The sequence below is a fragment of the Calliphora vicina genome, chromosome 2, assembly GCF_958450345.1.
Source record: "Calliphora vicina chromosome 2, idCalVici1.1, whole genome shotgun sequence".
In the NCBI taxonomy this organism is placed as follows: Eukaryota; Metazoa; Arthropoda; class Insecta; order Diptera; family Calliphoridae; genus Calliphora; species Calliphora vicina.
Window position 1 is genome coordinate 80,455,042 of NC_088781.1, and position 18,161 is coordinate 80,473,202.

General features: G+C 28.6%; 1 protein-coding gene across 1 annotated transcript in view; it reads left to right on the top strand.

Moving 5' to 3' along the window:
- chico overlaps positions 1–18,161 on the top strand; it is a 431,529-nt gene that overhangs the window by 373,589 nt on the left and 39,779 nt on the right. The window lies entirely within an intron of this gene.

Below are 18,161 nucleotides of genomic sequence, written 5' to 3' on the forward strand. Positions count from 1 at the left end.
ACATTTTTTTTAATTTATAAACGAAGTGGTTTAACATCGAAAAATGTTAATATGTATTTCAAAACTTTGTTAACAATGTTCGAATCGCCATATAATTTAAATTTTCTTAATGTGGAATTCCAAGGCTAAAGATCAGACTATAGAGTGCACTATAGATAAGAATAAGGAGATTAGAGTATACTATAGTAAACTATAGACCCAACTATTTTAGTAAACTATAGACCCAACTATTTTAATACTTGGGAGTTGACTAGACTATAGTCAAGTCTAGTGTTTAGTCTTTTTTATAGGATAGTCTATAGACTAGTCTTACGATTCCACATTAAGAAATTTGAAATTATATAGAGGTTTGCAATCGTTAATATTTCCAATTTTACCTGTATATGCTATAGGCCTGAATATATTTCGTAAATCGTTGTATTCCTCTTATATTTAACCTTTTTTGCTTGATTTATTTCACCAATTTCACATTAATAAATTCACACACTTCACAATATTCACAAGTTTATTGCTCCCGTTGGTCAAAATGCAAGTAAACAAAAATTTTCAAATTTATTTCTTCAAGCTGAAGTTGATATACATACATTTTTTAATCGTTAGTTTTCTTCAAGTTACAAAAAAAAATTGTAATAAAATAGAACGGAGGATGCAGGCGACTAAAATAAAATTCGAGCATATTCCTTGCAACATTATATGTTGTTCCTCGTTTATAGCCACAATTGTGATCACTTTCAAACATTAACAAGGGACAATGTTCCCATTTATAGGAAATTAAAAAATTACACATGACTCAACAAAAATCTACACATTCTTATACTTACCTATATTAAATAGAGTATTCATTAAAATGTATTTTTCACGCAAAGCAAGTTATTATATAGAGTGTGGTAACTCTAAGCTACTCTCTTACTTCTCTCACGGCTCTTTTTCTTTTTCAATAAAAAACAACAACAATTACTTAAATGAAGTAGTCAAGGCACTCTTTGTTATTTTATCTATTTTTTTTTTATTTTATTCTGCTTTCAGAACAAATTTACAAAAACAAATACATATGTTTTTGTTAATACAGATAGAGTAAAGTACAATAGAGAAGAGAGGATTTTTAAATAAATTTCTTTTATAAATATCTTATATTAGGGATTTCAAATATAAGTTTAAAAATACTGAAAACATTTTTTGCAAATTCAAAAACAAAAATTTATCGTATTTTGATTGTTATTCATAACTTATGAAATAAATTTATTTAAATTTATTTTTATTGTTCGCAAAAACAATTGAAAATAAAATTAAAAAATATTGCATATAATGAGTATGCGGATATTTGTTACACCCTAAGTTTTAGAAATGATGAAGTGTTGCTAATTATTTATGATTTATACACTAAATAAAAAACGCTGTTGATATTTTATGTAAATATTTGTAAAATTCATAAACTTATAATTTGATTTATACTTATTAACCGTAGTCAACACTAGAAATAGCTAAAAAATGTAGAAATGTCAAAATCAAACAAAAACATTTATAAAACCAAATAAAATAGTTTTTAAAAGTAGATTTTAATTTTAAACAAACGATTGTTAGGAAAAAAATTGTTCATATTTTTTTCTGTGTATATCATTATTTTATTTATTTTTAATGTAAATAAGTATATGCATAGTGTTTTCATAACTGGAATGCAATCAAATATTTCCATTATAATGCAAGAAACAGAATTGGAAACATTATCTTTTCTCTGGACACTTTTTAGACATAAATTTAGATATAATAATACACTAAATGGATAGAATTGGTAGGTATCATATGCGTGGCACGTTTTTTCCCGCACTGTGACACTATTACGATAAGAAAGCGATATCATATTCAAGATGATACGTTTGGGACACTTTTTGGATAGTAATTGTTCGCAGGGTATATGCGCAACTACATATGTATGTGTGTGTTAGTACCAATGAAAAAATATTTCTTATTGAAAAAATTTGTACGTACATACCACGTTGTACCGTCATTTGTTGCAAATTCAACATTCTACTTATAAAACATAATATAGTAAGACAAAAGAAAACATGTAAAAAGAAACTTATCCAAAGTTTTCGATTGACTTGCTGTATTATGTTTTATAAATAGAATAACTGTATTACATATTTATAAATAAATCACTAATCTATATACAGTAGCCCAATAAAGTCTACATACAGGAATTCAAATTAAATTTCTTTCGTTGAAAGCTGTATCTGTAAGTTAAAAGTAGTGATATATATTTGTTAAAAAAATAAATTCACACTAAAAAAATTAAAACAACATCACTTAAGTCGGTTTTAGCAACATTTCCTATCACTTCCAAAATTTCACCGTTATTAAATTTTTTGATTCTGAGTCAAATAACGAAATTTTTTTTGGTTTTTTTGGCTTTAATGTTCAAAATATTATGAAACTTAATAGTCCCGCCCACCCAAAAGTAGGCGTGACCGAGAATAAATTTTTCGTTATTTTACTCAGAATCAATAACTCTAATAACGGTGAACTTTTGGGCGTTATTCGAATTTTTTTTAGCTAAAATCGACATAAGACATTTATTATTATATATCTCATAAAAAAAAACTAAAAAAACTGCTTTAAATTAAAGTAACATAATAATTTTTCCTGTATGTAGACTTTCTTGGGCTACTGTATATAAAAATGAAACGGTCCATGTATGTAATGGCATCACGTGAGAACGGCTGGAGCCATTTAGCTGATTTTTTTTATTCGATTCGAAATTTTCAGGAGATGGTTTGTAAAGAAGAAATATCAAAAACTCGGAAATTTTAATTTTTAATATATTGCCTTCTTTTTACTTCTCACTTTTCTTAATAAGATACATTTTTTGGAGAAACTTGAAGAACTAACATTAGTAAATAGCTACCGAGCGAAGCCGGGGCGGTCATCTAGTTATGTATAATAAATAAATTATAGACTTACCTTTTTTTAAATACCCATAAACACTCGGCTGATGAAACTCCAGAAGAAGCTGGAGCAGGAGGGTGTCTTCTTTGTCCGGAACCACTTCTGCCTCACTCATATTTTTTTCACACAGCACAAAAAAACACAAAAGACCGAAAACAATACAGAACAACACGGAACGCACTAAACAGACTGATGCAAATTGCTAATTTATTCATGTAACTAACCGACAGCGCGAGTAGAAAATTACTTTGAGAACAGCTCAGAGAGTAAATATTATACCGCTCTTTTTCTATTATGGATCAATATAAGAATTTTTTTCTTATTTCAAGTTATCTTACTCTTAATTTGAAGTTTAAGAATTAACTACTTGATTTAACTTCTCACTTGTACTTAAAACAAGATTTTCTTACTTAATTCAAGAATTTCGTTCTTGTTTTAAGAAAATTTCCGCTTGATTTTTTTCATCAATCCCATTTATACTTGTTCTAAGTACAAATGAGTATGAATCGTATTTAAATTTTTAAGTACAATTCTGGCTAAATTTGAGTAAAATAAACATAAATTTAGAAGTGCTTTTTTCTTTCTGTGTAGACTTTTTTCCTATGCATTTTTAATGTTTTTGTTATTATGGTTTTTATTATGTAAATTAATTAACTTTTTATTTCATAAATAAAGTTATTTATTAATGGCTTAAATATTGACATACATTTTTTTTTAATTTTCTTCACGAACTCTCTAAAACCCCTAAATCATAGGGTGTATGTAGACTTTTTTCTTTGACTGTATATACAAAAGTCGGCGGCATGAAATAACCCCCACGAAATAATCCCCCAAAAATAAAATGAAATAACCCCCCAAAAATTAGTACAGAGAGCAACAACAACGATTTTTGGGGTGTTATTTCATTTTTTGGAGTATTATTTCATTTTTTTAATTGGGGGATTATTTCATATGAAATAATACCCCAAAAACTCAATATGAAATAAGTCCCCAATATAAATTTTGGGGGATAATTTCATTTTTTTATTTATAAAGAAAACGAAAAATCTGTAAATTATGTCCCGATATATTAACAACTTGTATATCAGTTGAAGTGATAATTTCGCAGAGTTAAGATCGTGATAATTTCGCAGTGTTGTAAAGAATAAAAATTAATTTTGAAATTGAAACTGGGTTCAGAATGACTTTTTTTTAGTTCAGAATGTCAAAAGGTTGGTATTCAATAGTACAAGTAAATACAGGAATATAATTTGCAAGACAAGAGTAAGTGTGCTGACAGCTGGTAACTGCTTACTTGCCAGGAGCATGTTGAGCACAACCACAAGAACGAAGAAGAATTGTATTAGGAGTTAAAAGCTCTTAATATAATTAAGGACGAATGCGAAGATCTTGCAGGAATATTATGAGGCGATACCTCTGCAATGAGCTTAATAAGATCTTATTTCCGTAAAATTTGTGAAACTTAAGTTGAATGTTAGGGAGTTGAAAAATATTTTTTTCTAAATTTCTAATGGTGTTTTAAAATACTTTCCGAGAAAGCAATTAAATTTTTCATAGGAAATTTGTATATTTAGTCTGCTCTAACTTTTTTAGTAAGAGCTATAAATTTTAACTTAAAACAAGTTTAGTTGAAATATGGTTTTGTAAATTACTGTAATGTTTTGTAATCAAGCGCCGCCGGCGAAAAATCTTTTATTTCTACAAAACATTACACTAATTCAAAATATATTTACAAATCAATATTTTAACAAATCTCATTAAATCCAAATATATTTCAAATTCAAATAGATATAGTTTTTATTTCATCCAAAAGTCTTAAAAGAGATTTCAACACAAAATGAGAAAGCTACAAGCACATTTGTTGGATTCAAACGGTCTGCTATTAAGTTATATTGTCATAATGTCCTAATATATTATGATAGTTTAAACAAATTGTTGATAACACAATAATAATAGTTATAAAAGTCTTATTAGATTAAAACTTGAAAAACAACAAAAATGTGTTTAACCTATCGGACATTATGAAAATATGACCTTATAGCAGACCGTTTGAAACCCCCAATTGTTTTTGATCAACTTCACTGTGTTTGGGGACTTATTTCATTTTAAAAATTGGGTACATTCTATTTCATATGAAATAAGACCCCAATAATGGGGGGTTATTTCATTTTATTTTTGGGGTGTTATTTCGTGGGGGGTTATTTCATGCCGCCACAAAAGTCATGTCACAAAATTGTATAACGATCGGTCCATAATTAGTCATAGCTCCCATGCCAAGCCCACTTTCGAAAATCATTTTTTTTTTCATCATTTATTTATTGTATCTTCATTATTTAATGAACTAACAATAAGTGGTTCAAATCTTATATCTAATATTATTATTTAATTAGTCCAGCCAGTGCCGGATGAAAAAATTTTGTGTTCATGGTTGTTTTGGTTTAATTGGCATTCTTCCTTCTAGATTAGGTCTGCTGTGTCCCTCCTTCTTAATCGAGTGTGGCCACGGTTAACTAATATGTTGCGGGCCAGCGGGTTTGGGTGAACTTCAAGTTTTTTTAAATATTTTTGTACGTTTTTCGAGATTTCAGTTTTTACAATGGGCACGTTTAGATCTTTGTGTATATTCGAGTTTTTGATATACCAGGGGGCAACTGTGATCATTCTTAGAAACTTGTTTTGGCGTCTTTGGATCTTTTCTACATTTGACGCTGAGGCCGTGCCCCATAACTGTATGCCATAACACCATATCGGTTTTATGATCATGTTATAAAGTAGAAGTTTACAATCTAAACTAAGCGTGGAGTTTCTGCCAATAAGCCAATTAATTTGAATTGATTTCAATTTCATTTGAGTCAACTTTGCATCTATATGACTTTTCCATGTAAGGCAACGATCGATATGTATTCCGAGGTATTTCACTTCCGATTGTTGAATTATTGTTTGGTTGTTGATATGAATAGGGGGGGCATGATTCTCTACGCAATGTAAATGTAATGTGTGTACATTTTTGCTCGTTGACTTTAATTTTCCATTGTTTTAACCATTTTTCTAATTCAAATATGTGGTTTTGTAAGTAACGAGACGCTTCTTGAATGCTTAGAATGGCAGTATCATCAGCAAATGTTGATGTATGAGTGCGATTGTTAGTTGGCGAATACATCAAATATAAAAAAGGTCCCAGGATACTGCCTTGGGAGACTCCAGCTTCAATGGGTTGTGCAGTACTTAAAAAGTTTCCCTCTTTAACCTTAAATATTCGACCAGTTAAATAGCTTTCCAACAGCTTATGTGTGTTTGCCGGTAAATTTTGACTCAATTTGTATATTAATCCAGCATGCCATACCTTATCAAACGCTTGAGAGATGTCGATGAAGAGTGCAGAACAATATTTCTTTTCTTCAAACGCTTTTCTCACCATATTTACAAGTCTATGGGTTTGTTCGATAGTACTGTGTTTTCTTCTAAATCCAAATTGATGATTCGGAATACAATTGTTTTCAGTTAACATCGGGTACAACTTGTTCATAAGTATCTTCTCAAATAGCTTTGATATATTAGACAATTGGCTGATGGGTCTGTATGATTCTACTTTTGTGTGATCTTTTCCCGGCTTGGGTATCATGGTAACCAGTGAAACCTTCCATTCTGGAGGATAATATTCAAGTCGTAATATAGCATGTCGTTCATTAATTCGGGCTTTAAATTGAGTAACTAATTCTTTAGTAAATGAATTATTCACTTTTTCTAAATTATTTATATTAAATTGTATTATACCCTCAAGCTCTTTCAATCTTTGCTTAATCAAGTGGAATTACACAATTCTGTCCAAATTTGTATATCATTGTCAGTGAATGTGGCTAATTTGAAGTCAGGCAGTGCATGACTGACGCATTTACAAATACTCAAAAAGTTTATTACCATGTTTTACAAAGATGTCCAACGATGCTCCATGTTTGTCTTGCAACAAGACGTAAGTTTGCAATATTTTGCGTTTGTCATTAGATTTAGGCCCTAATTTTATAAAACGCAACGCCTCCATTTTCTTTGCGTTGCATTAAATTACAGTTTGCAAATCACTGCGTTCAAGCAAGTGACTGCTCGCGTTGTAACATCTGATTCTTACGTTATTGTGATTGCAGTTGTTTGAAATTGTATATTTTATACAACGCAACGCTTACTTTTTTTGTCACTTTGACTGTCAAATTTATTCTTAAAAAAAATAACATATATTTAAACATTTTTAAATATAATTGTTTCTGAAATAAACATACTTATGTAACTACTTTAGCTTTGGACTAGCATCAAATGTCTGCCCAGTACCGCAATTCTATAAGTTTTTATATATTCCTATCGGTTGCTCTAACAAATTTAATATTCAGTATTTGAAGTTAACGATTTCTCTCGGTAATACATATTAACGACGAATATAGTTAAAAATATAAATTTAATTATTTTTAAAATTAAAAAAATCATTTTTATTTATTAAAATGTTCACTGTATTTTCGTGTTGGTAGATAAAATTGTAGTCGTGTGAATAAATAATCTATTCGCGAAACCTACTGAAAACAGAAGAACAAAAGTTTTTTTTCTAAAAATCAAAGTAACCCAGTGTAGCCCATATTTCTATGCCACAACAAGTGATCATTGATTCAGAATTGAGATATTTGTTGTTATAAGGAAAATTCGGATGAATTTCCTTCTAAGAAAACGGTCTTAAAGACGATTTTTTAGCTTTTATATAAGTTTATACTCGTATCACATCGCTAAATAAATTGCTCACTAGGAAATTTAAATATAGGGATAAACATTATACACTCCAGAAATGTGTTAAATAAGGATATTATGCCCTATATAAAAGTTGCTCTTAAAATTCGAATACTATTTTTTAAAAGCAAATGATAATTAAGGCAAGTTAATTTGTATATTTAAAACTCAAATCAGTCTGTATTTAACGAACACAAAAAAGTTGACCAATCGTGCTTTCAAAGAACGGCTTATTTCAAATATTTATGTTACAAAACTAATTTCTTAACAATTATCGTTATGGCTTAACTAGAACATTTTATTTGTTGTTAACCTGACAAATGTCGTTATTTACCGACTATTTTTAACGAAAATAATCCGTATAATTCAATTCGGAGTATCTCTTAACGATAAGTTTGTTAACTTATGAATTTTGATAACTTCAAAAGTTATTAAATTCCGGTACTGAGCTTCCACAAGTATCGTTCTCTACCCCAGCAGAAAACTTCACTTTTATGTTTTTAATATTTATTATGTTATATTTTTGTGTCTTCTTTGAACAAATATTTTATGGATTCAAAAGTAAATAAACGCCATACAGCTGTTTGGCTTACAGCATTGCCAACACGATATAAGTACATCTTTTGTATGTTTTTATTTTAAATTTTAGTATCAACTTATACAATGGCAACCACGGCTACGTAGAGATTTGACAATAGAAGTGACATCGTAATATTTCGGCGTTGACTAAACGCAATGCCGTAGTGATTTATAAAATTTTATATTTTTTGTTACGCGTTCACAACAGCGTTGGTGAAGCGTTTAACGCAAGTGATTTACAAAATTAGGGCCTTATTCAATATTTTGCAACACTTACGTACGCGGTTAATAGCATAATTTATATACATTTTAAGATCATGGCCTTCGTATCACTTTCGACGACCGTTTAAAAATCACATTCGCCATCACTTTCAACACCACATTAATTTAAGTTACTATTTTGATTATTAATTGCAATTCTGCTAATATTTATCCTAAATTTCTGTTTCGAAATCAATTCTAAAATCATTTAGCCTTTTTTTACTAAATAACAAATAATTTATTCCGTACCTTTTATTTACATTGGTTCAAGTCGTAAATTAAACATTTAGAAAGACTTGTTTTTAGAATTGTAAATTATTGCAGTACTATTTATATATTTATAGAAGGAGGTATAGGACCAGTAATCGAAATACTCCCTTTATCTTTAGTTATTTGTCGAATTTTAGAAACAATACAATTTTTTGTAAATCATTACATATTATATAGATTGCGCATGTGAACGAAAAGCAAAATATTTTTGAAAAAAAATACATTATGCGGGAGGGAAGTCAAAAGGGAAAGAAGCACAAACAAATAGCGTAACAATAACTCGTTCTCTCGTTGTTTGAGATTTTTTAATTCTCATTTGAACAACATACACACAATACACAGTTGCATTAAAAACACATTAACGTAAAAATAAAAAAAAACCTAACAAAAGAATTTTTGTTTCTTGCAATTTTTGTGCAAATAACCTCCTTAAAAGCAAATGTGACCGATTGTGTAGTTGTAGGGCAAGAGTGTGTGTTTTATTGTTGTACAGATAAAACTATATCGATTTGCACCGAAATTCAAATGCTGTTTTTATCTAAAATTAAAGAATTATAGGAATATATAAATAACAACATAAACTGCCTTGTTAATAAAAAATATTTTATGTTTATTAAATTGGCATGGCCACACAATGCTTTTGGGGTCTTTTGCAAACCATGTTGTATATTTATTTCATAGCTGTGCAGCATAAATATTCTTATTAAATATATTTAAATAGAGATTAAAAGAAAACATTATTATTCCTTTTTAAAGAATTTTGTTTGGTTTTATTTAATCATGTTGCTTGGAAATGAAATAAATTTAGTTCTCATATATGTATTTGAATTCAATTACAATTTCGTAACAATATTTATTACAAAATTCATTCTAATTATGAATTTCTTTTTTCTGTGTACCAAAAATTTTAAAAAATGACAAAAAAATGCTAGAAAAATATTTAAAAATGCTAAAAAAAGTGCTAGGTGCTAGATTACTTTTTTTTTGGTGCTAAATGAGTTTAAAAAGTGCTAGATCTAGCACTAAAAGTGCTAAATTGGCAACACTGATTGCAGTTGTTTGAAATTGTATATTTTATACAACGCAACGCTTACTTTTTTTGTCACTTTGACTGTCAAATTTAACGCTTCAATTTTCTTGGCGTTAGTTTAAAAAGTGGTCAAATATTCTTAAAAAAAATAACATATATTTAAACATTTTTAAATATAATTGTTTCTGAAATAAACATACTTATGTAACTACTTTAGGTTTGGACTAGCATCAAATGTCTGCCCAGTGCCGCAATTCTATAAGTTTTTATATATTCCTATCGGTTGCTCTAACAAATTTAATATTCAGTATTTGAAGTTAACTATTTCTCTCGGTAATACATATTAACGACGAATATAGTTAAAAATATAAATTTCATTATTTTTAAAATTAAAAAAATCATTTTTATTTATTAAAATGTTCACTGTATTTTCGTGTTGGTAGATAAAATTGTAGTCGTGTGAATAAATAATATATTCGCGAAACCTACTGAAAACAGAAGAACAAGAGTTTTTTTTCTAAAAATCAAAGTAACCCAGTGTAGTCCATATGTCTATGCCACAACAAGTGATCATTGATTCAGAATTGAGATATTTGTTGTTATAAGGACCGTCGAAAAATTTGGATGAATTTCCTTCTAAGAAAACGGTCTTAAAGACGATTTTTTAGCTTTTATATAAGTTTATACTCGTATCACATCGCTAAATAAATTGCTCACTAGGAAATTTGAATATAGGGATAAACCAGGGTTTCGATATTCAGCTCTAGCAACATATTTCTTACATTTGACTATGAAATAAATATGAAATTATCTCATTTCATCACAATCAGCTAATATAAATACTGTTCGTTCGTATTACTATTAAAATTGCAATGCTAGTCTGCAATTTTTAGTAGCAAACACAATCCATTGCATATCCACCAAAATATATGTTCGTGCTTTAGTAGCACACACAGTTTTTTTGTCGTGCTACTTAATATTGCACTCCATTCGTTTTATTTTTTTGTGCTGGCAAACTTTTCTAGCAAAAATACACACTTCTGTAGTTGTGCTATAGCACAATTGACATTTCTGCAATTGATGCTATCAGTTGCTGTTCTTGATAAGAGCATAACAACATATCAGTAAACACACCCAATGTACAGTTGGGCAGAATCAAAATTTTTTTTGAAATAAATCTGGCATTTCTAAACCGCTGATCTGATCTGGATAAAATTTGACGCGGGCGAAGCCAAGGAGAATTCGAGTTTAAATTATTGAAATGGGCCCTACAAATGCCCCAGGGGCGGCGCTATGGGGGCTCAGAATAGGGTACCTTCGACATGCAAAATTTTTAAACACGTCCCATTTTTTTGTTTCCCATTCGATTTCAAAGAGTTTTATATGTTTAGAAAGCGCTCGCCTATGTCTTGAAAAAATATGCTTGCGTGTGCTATTTAACTCTTATACTTTTCGAGTTATAGGCATTTCAAAATTTAAATTTTAAAATTTTGCCATACCTTGGTCCGCTTTTTTAAAAATATAGGTCGTTCTTTTGTACCGAACGGGCTCGATTTTTTTTTTGTTAGTTAGACAACTAAATTATCAGTAATATACAAGATATTTCAGAGTAAAAATAAACGATTTTCAATTTAAGAATTCAAAAATTAGTAGATTTTTGCTGTTTTTTGGATGAAAACGTGACTTAACTCTTTTTTATTAAAAAAAAACTTTCTTTAAGAACATATAACAATTTCATGTTTTTCTGTAAGGTAGCTTTACAGAGAACATTTTGGTATAAAAAACATGTCCTATTTTTTGACCTTTTGTAAAGTTTTTTTAAACTTTGTAATTTGGAATGACAAATTTAAAAAACGTTGAAAATTTCATTTCCTATGTCTTGAAAAAATATGCTTGCGTGTGCTATTTAACTCTTATACTTTTCGAGTTATAGGCATTTCAAAATTTAAATTTTAAAATTTTGCCATACCTTGGTCCGCTTTTTTAAAAATATAGGTCGTTCTTTTGTACCGAACGGGCTCGATTTTTTTTGTTAGTTAGACAACTAAATTATCAGTAATATACAAGATATTTCAGAGTAATATCGATTATAGATCCAAAAATAAACGATTTTCAATTTAAGAATTCAAAAATTAGTAGATTTTTGCTGTTTTTTGGATGAAAACGTGACTTAACTCTTTTTTATTAAAAAAAAACTTTCTTTAAGAACATATAACAATTTCATGTTTTTCTGTAAGGTAGCTTTACAGAGAACATTTTGGTATAAAAAACATGTCCTATTTTTTGACCTTTTGTAAAGTTTTTTTAAACTTTGTAATTTGGAATGACAAATTTAAAAAACGTTGAAAATTTCATTGAGTTTTGCTAATAAATAAAGATTTTATTACATATTTATTAAGTTTCTAAAACTAAAATTTTTATCAAAATTTAAATAGGATTGCAAATACATATTAGGAACAATTTGATCCACATTTATTCCGAACATTTTTTTTCTTGTTTAGATATTTTAATTTTTGGTGTTACAAAAAAAATGCAAGTCAATATCTCAGTTAGATTCAAAAATATTTACACTAATGGATAATCGTTATTTCGTATTACATACTTGACAATAAAATAACTAGCAGCATCCAAATAGCCAAAAAACAAGAAATATCAATGCAACCATAGCAGAGCAACCAAAGAAATGTAAATTGCTGCCAGAGAAAATTGCTAGCACAACAAAACAAAAACGAATGCTGACGCGCAATATTAGTTCGGCAAAAAAGTGTGTATGCTGCTATAGCACGAACATATATTTTGGTTGTTGTGCTACAATAACTAGTTGACAACTGGTTGTATCTGCTACTAGAAATTGCAAACTAACATTGTAATTTGTATAGTAATATAGGTTTGGACTAGCATCAAATGTCTGCCCAGTGCCGCAATTCTATAAGTTTTTATATATTCCTATCGGTTGCTCTAACAAATTTAATATTCAGTATTTGAAGTTAACTATTTCTCTCGGTAATACATATTAACGACGAATATAGTTAAAAATATAAATTTCATTATTTTTAAAATTAAAAAAATCATTTTTATTTATTAAAATGTTCACTGTATTTTCGTGTTGGTAGATAAAATTGTAGTCGTGTGAATAAATAATATATTCGCGAAACCTACTGAAAACAGAAGAACAAGAGTTTTTTTTTTCTAAAAATCAAAGTAACCCAGTGTAGTCCATATGTCTATGCCACAACAAGTGATCATTGATTCAGAATTGAGATATTTGTTGTTATAAGGACCGTCGAAAAATTTGGATGAATTTCCTTCTAAGAAAACGGTCTTAAAGACGATTTTTTAGCTTTTATATAAGTTTATACTCGTATCACATCGCTAAATAAATTGCTCACTAGGAAATTTGAATATAGGGATAAACCAGGGTTTCGATATTCAGCTCTAGCAACATATTTCTTACATTTGACTATGAAATAAATATGAAATTATCTCATTTCATCACAATCAGCTAATATAAATACTGTTCGTTCGTATTACTATTAAAATTGCAATGCTAGTCTGCAATTTTTAGTAGCAAACACAATCCATTGCATATCCACCAAAATATATGTTCGTGCTTTAGTAGCACACACAGTTTTTTTGTCGTGCTAATATTGCACTCCATTCGTTTTATTTTTTTGTGCTGGCAAACTTTTCTAGCAAAAATACACACTTCTGTAGTTGTGCTATAGCACAATTGACATTTCTGCAATTGATGCTATCAGTTGCTGTTCTTGATAAGAGCATAACAACATATCAGTAAACACACCCAATGTACAGTTGGGCAGAATCAAAATTTTTTTTGAAATAAATCTGGCATTTCTAAACCGCTGATCTGATTTGGATAAAATTTGACGCGGGCGAAGCCAAGGAGAATTCGAGTTTAAATTATTGAAATGGGCCCTACAAATGCCCCAGGGGCGGCGCTATGGGGGCTCAGAATAGGGTACCTTCGACATGCAAAATTTTTAAACACGTCCCATTTTTTTGTTTCCCATTCGATTTCAAAGAGTTTTATATGTTTAGAAAGCGCTCGCCTATGTCTTGAAAAAATATGCTTGCGTGTGCTATTTAACTCTTATACTTTTCGAGTTATAGGCATTTCAAAATTTAAATTTTAAAATTTTGCCATACCTTGGTCCGCTTTTTTAAAAATATAGGTCGTTCTTTTGTACCGAACGGGCTCGATTTTTTTTTTGTTAGTTAGACAACTAAATTATCAGTAATATACAAGATATTTCAGAGTAATATCGATTATAGATCCAAAAATAAACGATTTTCAATTTAAGAATTCAAAAATTAGTAGATTTTTGCTGTTTTTTGGATGAAAACGTGACTTAACTCTTTTTTATTAAAAAAAAACTTTCTTTAAGAACATATAACAATTTCATGTTTTTCTGTAAGGTAGCTTTACAGAGAACATTTTGGTATAAAAAACATGTCCTATTTTTTGACCTTTTGTAAAGTTTTTTTAAACTTTGTAATTTGGAATGACAAATTTAAAAAACGTTGAAAATTTCATTGAGTTTTGCTAATAAATAAAGATTTTATTACATATTTATTAAGTTTCTAAAACTAAAATTTTTATCAAAATTTTAATAGGATTGCAAATACATATTAGGAACAATTTGATCCACATTTATTCCGAACATTTTTTTCTTGTTTAGATATTTTAATTTTTGGTGTTACAAAAAAAATGCAAGTCAATATCTCAGTTAGATTCAAAAATATTTACACTAATGGATAATCGTTATTTCGTATTACATACTTGACAATAAAATAACTAGCAGCATCCAAATAGCCAAAAAACAAGAAATATCAATGCAACCATAGCAGAGCAACCAAAGAAATGTAAATTGCTGCCAGAGAAAATTGCTAGCACAACAAAACAAAAACGAATGCTGACGCGCAATATTAGTTCGGCAAAAAAGTGTGTATGCTGCTATAGCACGAACATATATTTTGGTTGTTGTGCTACAATAACTAGTTGACAACTGGTTGTATCTGCTACTAGAAATTGCAAACTAACATTGTAATTTGTATAGTAATATATGAATAGTAACAGCAAATTTATATTAGCAGAGTTATACAAAATTATAATAGTAACTATATTTTTAGTATGCAGATTGATAAAAATGTATATTTACTGCAATTGACGGCTAATATAGTAGCAATTGTAAACCCTGGGATAAACATTATACACTCCAGAAATGTGTAAAATAAGGATATTATGCCCTATATAAAAGTTGCTCTTAAAATTCGAATACTATACTATAAAACTCAAATCAGTCTCTATTTAACGAACACAAAAAGGTTGACCAATCGTGCTTTCAAAGAACGGCTTATTTCAAATATTTATGTTACAAAACTAACTTCTTAACAATTATCGTTATGGCTTAACTAGAACATTTTATTTGTTGTTAACCTGACAAATGTCGTTATTTACCGACTATTTTTAACGAAAATAATCCGTATAATTCAATTCGGAGTATCTCTTAACGATAAGTTTGTTAACTTATGAATTTTGATAACTTAAAAAGTTATTAAATTCCGGTACTGAGCTTCCACAAGTATCGTTCTCTACCCCAGCAGAAAACTTCACTTTTATGTTTTTAATATTTATTTTGTTATATTTTTGTGTCTTCTTTGAACAAATATTTTATGGATTCAAAAGTAAATAAACGCCATACAGCTGTTTGGCTTACAGCATTGCCAACACGATATAAGTACATCTTTTTGTATGTTTTTATTTTAAATTTTAGTATCAACTTATACAATGGCAACCACGGCTACGTAGAGATTTGACAATAGAAGTGACATCGTAATATTTCGGCGTTGACTAAACGCAATGCCGTAGTGATTTATAAAATTTTATATTTTTTGTTACGCGTTCACAACAGCGTTGGTGAAGCGTTTAACGCAAGTGATTTACAAAATTAGGGCCTTATTCAATATTTTGCAACACTTACGTACGCGGTTAATAGCATAATTTATATACATTTTAAGATCATGGCCTTCGTATCACTTTCGACGGCCGTTTAAAAATCACATTCGCCATCACTTTCAACACCACATTAATTTAAGTTACTATTTTGATTATTAATTGCAATTCTGCTAATATTTATCCTAAATTTCTGTTTCGAAATCAATTCTAAAATCATTCAGCCTTTTTTTACTAAATAACAAATAATTTATTCCGTACCTTTTATTTTCATTGGTTCAAGTCGTAAATTAAACATTTAGAAAGACTTGTTTTTAGAATTGTAAATTATTGCAGTACTATTTATATATTTATAGAAGGAGGTATAGGACCAGTAATCGAAATACTCCCTTTATCTTTAGTTATTTGTCGAATTTTAGAAACAATACAATTTTTTGTAAATCATTACATATTACCAAAGAATATACAGTGAATGTCACTTAAAATCGTACACCATCGTAGTCAAATTTTATTCATTAGTTTTAGAAAGATGATGTTTTGGAAATATTTTAAAATGCTATTATTATATTGTGTGCGCTATTACCTATCAGAAAATTGGGTATTATTTTAATTGCCCTTATCCACAAATAAAAAAATTGGGTAAGACTGTCAGTGCCCAGAATATCAACGCTTCATTTAAAATCGTAAAGGCACTAAAAAATAGCAAATGATACCCTACAAAGTATTAGGATTATTTAATATTAACATTTTTTTTTAATTTTTAAAGTTTTAATTATAATTTAATATAATTTTACGAATTTAAGTGAAATATGAATTTTCTGATGTTCTTTAATTTTCATCAATATTTTTTTAACGAAATGAGGTTTTGTTAACTTTTTTGTTGAAATACATATTTTTTGTTCCAATTAATAAAATGACTTTTAATTTTTTATATAATCACCTATTATTGCCTGTATAATTTCATAATATTTAAAAAAAAAATATGTTGTACGATTTTGAGTGACACTCACTGTAAATCATATAGATTGCGCATGTGAACGAAAAGCAAAATATTTTTGAAAAAAAATACATTATGCGGGAGGGAAGTCAAAAGGAAAAGAAGCACAAACAAATAGCGTAACAATACTCTCGTTCTCTCGTTGTTTATGAGATCTTTTAATTCTCATTTGAACAACATACACACAATACACAGTTGCATTAAAAACACATTAACGTAAAAATAAAAAAAAAACCTAACAAAAGAATTTTTGTTTCTTGCAATTTTTGTGCAAATAACCTCCTTAAAAGCAAATGTGACCGATTGTGTAGTTGTAGGGCAAGAGTGTGTGTTTGTTGTACAGATAAAACTATATCGATTTGCACCGAAATTCAAACGCTGTTTTTATCTAAAATTAAAGAATTATAGGAATATATAAATAACAACATAAACTGCCTTGTTAACACAATGCTTTTGGGGTCTTTTGCAAACCATGTTGTATATTTATTTCATAGCTGTGCAGCATAAATATTCTTATTAAATATATTTAAATAGAGATTAAAAGAAAACATATTATTATTCCTTTTTAAAGAATTTTGTTTGGTTTTATTTAATCATGTTGCTTGGAAATGAAATAAATTTAGTTCTCATATATGTATTTGAATTCAATTACAATTTCGTAACAATATTTATTACAAAATTCATTCTAATTATGAATTTATTTTTTCTGTGTACCAAAAATTTTAAAAAATGACAAAAAAATGCTAGAAAAATATTTAAAAATGCTAAAAAAAAGTGCTAGGTGCTAGATTACTTTTTTTTGGTGCTAAATGAGTTTAAAAAGTGCTAGATCTAGCACTAAAAGTGCTAAATTGGCAACACTGACGACAAGGCTTCATTTAACAAATCAATATTTGCGTCTTCAATTATAATGGCAATTTATCTATGAACAAATAATATGCATTTAAATCAGATTTTTGTGACCTATAAAATGTGCAAATTTTATTTGAAACATATTGTAAATTTTCTTTTATATAAAGAGAAGTTCCACCGTATCCATCATTTCTACAGCAATGAATTTCATTGTATCCAGTAGCCCGTTTCTGTATTTCTCGAATCGAAAAACGATTATATTGCAACAAAAACAGTGTAAAATGAAACAAAATAAGTTTTTCTCGCACAAGTGTTTCTGTATCTTGAATTTGCGAGAATTACCTGTCATTTAAATAATTTTCTAGCAATATTTTGTGAAAAGTTTCTCACAAGAACTGTCAAAACAAGTCACATTTGAAATTGGTGTGAGAAAAACTTAATTTTAAAAAATATAGATATTTTTAACTTCGTATGTATAAATATGTAACCCA